We start from the raw sequence: 6000 nt of genomic DNA, 5'->3' as shown, positions 1-6000 counted from the left end.
TCTCCCTCAGCTCCAGTCATGATATCACCAACACCAGACAGTGCTTGTGTTGACTTCCACTGATAACAAACCCTTAATAATTCCTACTGAAATGATCTAATAATGAATAAACTCAGGCGTAAAATAAATACAGTTAAAATGATTATTATCTCATCCCTGAGGGTGTGGTCAGTCAACTGCTGCAAACCATGGTCTGAAGATGAACTAATTGTTTGTCTTTTCTCAGAATTTGAGTTGATAGTTGATCTAAACTAAAGGAAACACACAAACCAGTGTAGCTTCAGTGTGTATTAATCACACATTTACAGTTTAAAATGGCAGAAATGTTAATGAAAACATCAAATACCATTGCTGTGTTCATTAAACACTGTAAAAAAAAGTAAGTATTTTAAATAATACAGAAATGCAGAGTCGTCAGTGATAATGAGTGATGTCCTGGCTGTTTCTGGTGAAATTGGAAACATTCTCTCACTCTGGGACTATTTTACTATTTTAGTGAAGAGATTATCTTTCTGCTGTGAGGAAAATCACTTGGAATAAGTTTGAAAGCCACTAATTTAGATCAGTGCTGAAGTGAGCTGAGCTCCTCCCTGACTGCAGGCAGTGTGACATGCTCTCCAAAAATAGAAGTGTGGGTGAAGGAGAACAGAGTGAGGAGATGTTCTTACAAGAACAGACCTTGACCTACTGAGGCTCATCGCCACTTTTTTTCCCAGTTTTGCACTTGATAAGATGTTTGCGTGACCTCAAAGCAGTTTTTCTTTTTCGAAGTCGTCAGTCTGTCATTAGGACTGAGCTTTCTTCTCGTCAGGCATTAACTACAGAGCACATTTTCACCTTGTCAGCCACCCGTGCTTTTACCCCCCCTCCTTTCTCAGCTTTCTTATTTCTGCTGGCACTGGGTTGCCATGTTCCCTTCCTTCAATTCCCCCTTCTCAGCACCCTCTTACTGCCGGAACTGGGCTGTCAGTTTCCCTTCTTTCTCCCCCTACAGTACCCTTTCTCCACGGCACTAGGTCATCAGTCATCCTAGACTGATTGACAACGATGAGGACATGGCTCCAGCCTTCAGCGTCTTCCTCCGTAGAGACATTCTCTGCTCGTGGGCAAGGGTTTTTGACGACTTCCTGTCTCTGACCCAGTGTTTCCCAACCCTGGTCCTCAGGGACCCCTGCTCTGCCCTAACAATCAGGTGTGTTGGAGCAGAGCAACATCTAAAACCTGCAGGACAAGTGTCCCTGAGGACCAGCATGGAGAAACAGAGTTAGCCCTCTGTGTGTAAGGTGCGGCCTGCTTCCACTATCACGTCCAGTTCGCTTTAAACACTGCAGCTTGCCTCCAACAGTTCAATGAAGACACCTGCTGGGGTGCATTGACCAAGAACTGTCCCGCGACACGTTCACAGCCTGTTCTGCTCTCACCTGCCATGCTCACGGGTCATCAGCTCACCCAGTTTCTGCCTAAACCCCATAGTTGGAGCCGACCTACATTTACACAGCCTTCTTTAACCACCCCCCTTTGCCACGAGCCGCCCCCGAGGCCTCAGGCTTCGCTGAATCAATGTCGATACCACAAGACATGGATACAATGGTCAGACCAGTGCTGCAGCTTGGAGTTCCATCCATCTGCAAAACACGTGTCGCAGTGTAAATACCTCCATGTGGTGGTCACTCTCGGCCCACTTGACCTCATAATGCATCCATATAAAATACAACAACTGCAAAGCCTCAGCTCTGGGGTTTCTTCTACTATCCCCCCATCCCCATCATGCATCCTCGTCAGTCTTATAATCCGATATTCATCGCCCTTCAAGCGCAGCCTGACATTGATCATAGATCATGATAATGTTATTCCTGATCATGATTCTTCCTCCATTTTTTCTTTCAGATGTGCAGAGACTTGGCTTCTCATGCGGAGCCGATCCAGACCATAGTTGCTCCATCCTCTGCCTCAGTATTCAACAACTTTGCCACAGGTACAACCTTCACTTCCCTGCCTTTATCACGCTGTGTTTCCTACTCCCACCTCGTTTTGGGTCTTAAAATATCGCCATTAGAGTATTACACCTGACTGGCATTAAGTTCTTTGTTAAGCTCCTAGGACCAAACTGTCCTTACTCATTAGTGGCCTCCAGCATCAGCTGACCCACTGTTTTTACACCTACTTCCTCATTATGGTGAATGGTCTGTATTTATATCGCACTTTTGTAGTCTTGATGACACGTTCACACCCATTCACAAAGCACACACATCTTTCACACGCTGCTGGCACAGCTTTCAGGAGCAACATAGGGTTAAATGTCTTGCCCAAGGACCAAGGACACATTGGCATATAGACTAGCAGAGCTCGCTATTGAACCCACAACCTTTACCACCGTTGCCCCGTCATCTGGCACGTACTCCCGAATCAAAATTCACCACATCGTCAACTACTTTTGACCCTTATCGCCATCCGACCATGTCTGACCTCCAGTGTTCCACAGAAGAATATAAAAATGTGGTAAACACTGCTGTGTGTGCACCTGTGATGTCCAGTGGACTTCCAGGTCGGAGTATAGTCACATGTATAGAGGAACATTTAATCAGATAAGGGTCTCTGTGCTGTTTTACATTCACGCCACAAAACACCTGAGATCCTCGCAGCACTTCCCCGGTTCCCACTTGTGGTCATGCACCATCGCGAGCAGAGCTGCATGAAAAATGAATGGCCTTGGAGGAAGCGAGGGTCCCTGGGTGATAAACTCACTGTAGGTGAGTGCACACTGAAAGATTTATACAACTATTCATGCACAGTTTAAAGCATGGCATATGTTTGAGGGCCGTTAAATGGCGAGCGATTATAGCACTTAATTTATTATTCATACAAATCCTCACAGGCGAGCAGGTCATACTGCCCAACATTAGACTGGGGAGGGAACGCCACCCACAGAGAAGCCACTGTTATTCATCTACATAGTCCCAGAATAAATTAAACCACTTTTATGTAAAATCCTGAACCCAGAGCCCTTCTGGAGCCCAGGGGCTTAATAAAAACAGGCCAAAGAAAACAATTATCAATCTTCCGGTGAGTTTTGCTTTGTGAGGGATCACATGGGGTGGAAATACACAGAGTCCACAAATTAAATCATAAAACATGTAATCAAGTCACATTGAAAGTTAAATGTATTTACATTTGTTGTCTCCTGTGCGTCTTTGCGATATCCATGTGGTGAACTGACCCACAGAATATAGGATTTATGCTTTAATTTCATGATCATTTAAAAAAACAAAACAAAATAAAACATATAATAAAAAAGCTGTTTAAAAGAAAGAGAAGTCTCAGCTATTGTTCAATTTCACACCTCATCACACCGGACCTTACCTGCCAGCACCAAACAGCAGTGCGGTTGTCAGTGATTTTTCCATGTTTGCTGGGAACAAGGTCAATGAAAACACCAACCATGACTGTAAGGTTGTGGACCATAAAACTACGACAAACAGCTGAAAACTCTGTGAACAGCTGAGGACAAGTGTGGAGTAATAATCCAACAATTGTGTGGGGGTTTTCTGCACTCTGATTGATTGTTTACTTTAAAGCTGCATGTAATGTGTATTACTACATTTTGTGTGATCATGTGATTTTGTTGTTGATGTTATTATTTTGCCTCTGTTTATTCTTTATGAACAGAAATAATGTAACATGTGCAAGTGGCAAGCAAGTCTCAAGTCTTAACCTTTTAGTATCAAGTCTTAACCTTCAAGTCTCAAGTCTTAACCTTCAAGTCTCAAGTCTTAACCTTCAAGTCTCAAGTCTTAACCTTTTAGTCTCAAGTCTTAACCTTCAAGTCTCAAGTCTTAACCTTCAAGTCTCAAGTCTTAACCTTCAAGTCGCAAGTCTTAACCTTCAAGTCGCAAGTCTTAACCTTTTAGTCTCAAGTCTTAACCTTCAAGTCTCAAGTCTTAACCTTCAAGTCTCAAGTCTTAACCTTCAAGTCTCAAGTCTTAACCTTTTAGTCTCAAGTCTTAACCTTCAAGTCTCAAGTCTTAACCTTCAAGTCTCAAGTCTTAACGTTTTAGTCTCAAGTCTTAACCTTCAAGTCTCAAGTCTTAACCTTCAAATCTCAAGTCTTAACCTTCAAGTCTCAAGTCTTAACCTTCAAGTCTCAAGTCTTAACCTTCAAATCTCAAGTCTTAACCTTCAAGTCTCAAGTCTTAACCTTCTTGTACGTAAGGCCGCAAAAGCACACACCCAATGTTTTCCGTGTTTCAAAACGTGACTCGAGTCCCATTTGGCAATGGTCTGGAGGAGAAACAAAGTAAAGTCTTACAGTTCAGATGATAAGCAGCTTCATTATGAACTCAGAGTATGAGTGAAAGTTAATTTCCCTCTCTCTCAATCACTCTGTACATTATCTCTGCTCATTATTGAGCCAGCATGACTGCAGCCTGTGTTAAACAGAATTATTAACTGTAACAAAAAAGGTTTATGGGCCTAAATGCTAAACATAGTGCCTCCCCTCAGTCTGTGTGTGTGTGTGTGTGTGTGTGTGTGTCCTCGTATGAAGGACCTGATATCTTTAAAGCTGCAGGCCATTACCAGGCAGGAGCAAACCCTCTTGATATTCCCTCCACGCACACACCACTGCGTTCACTGTTTAAGTCTCTGTCAGCAGAATTTATAACAAATGACACAAAAGCTGCTTTCCCATGCATGCACTCGAGCATGCACACGCACACACACAGTCACACACACATACGTGCACTCACAAACAGACAATGACCAACTCTCCTTTTGTGCATGGTAGAAATTGCTTTAGGGGAAAACGAATGAGGCACACAGAGAGGAAATGTCTTCCATAAATTGACTTTTCTTTTTTTGCTTAATGATTTTTCTGTCCCCGAGCATCGATGAGTAAGAAAGTGTATGCATTTATTATTAGGATACTTTGCATTTATGCATTGTAAATGAAGACGTACAGGACACCCTCCTGATATGAACCTCATTTAAAGGAATGTCATCACTTGAAAGAAAAGGAATTCTGAGTAGTTTTTCTATTTTTTTACAACATTATCATAATTATTTTGGGTTTGTTGGACTGCAGTGAGAATGGGAGTAATGAGAGTGAGGATTCTAACCAGCCACAGAGGTTCTCACATCCAAGGTAAATGATTTTTTTATTACACTGGTGCCAAGAGATCTCTTCACATTAAGAAGTCCTTTCAACCACCGATAACATATATACGAACCATTTTAAACTAGATTAAAATGTAAAGCAGTGTCTTAAATTGCCATTGTTTAAATGACTCTGTCTAATACCTCGTGGTGCCAAAGTGGAAGCAGTTTAGAGTTCCTTGGACCTAAAGTTATAGAGTCCACACTCCATGCCAGCTGGAACGGTTCTTGTCTACATCACACCTTCCGAGTCCTCTGCAGATGTGTCCAAAAAAAATAAATTCTTGTCTGTGACAAAAGCGGTCGAATCAAAAACGGGATGCAAAGGCAGAACAGGTAAGATAACACTCACTTAGCCCTTTTGTTTTACATTTGCACCACATTTCAGGTGTGTATAACAGATAACAGCTTATCCCTCAGGGCTAATAACGAGCGTGTTCAGAGCTACACAACAATGGGATTCAATTTCGTGCGGTTATTTATGCACTGCTGTGAAAAATGTAACCAAAATGTGAATCCACACAATCTGTCAGTATGACTTTATCATAATAAGCAGCATTGGATGCAGAGATGGGAGTGACTTAACCTTTAAGTCTCAAGTTTTAACCTTCACGTCACAAGTCTTAATCTTCAAATCTCAAGTCTTTTGTTTTATATTTGCACCAAAGTCCAGTTGTGTATCACAATAACATTGTTCCATGACAACCTTTCCATACGTATCCATCGCTCACTGGCTGTGTATTGATCGTGGCCTCAGCTGGTGGATGGCTCATCATCCGCACTTCACCTTCTCCTCCCACCTCAAGGCACCTATGAGCATTTGTCAGAGTCCTGGTTCCATTTACACAT

Source organism: Solea solea, chromosome 4 (assembly GCF_958295425.1).
Source record: "Solea solea chromosome 4, fSolSol10.1, whole genome shotgun sequence".
In the NCBI taxonomy this organism is placed as follows: domain Eukaryota; kingdom Metazoa; phylum Chordata; class Actinopteri; order Pleuronectiformes; family Soleidae; genus Solea; species Solea solea.
This window is presented reverse-complemented; position numbering follows the sequence as displayed.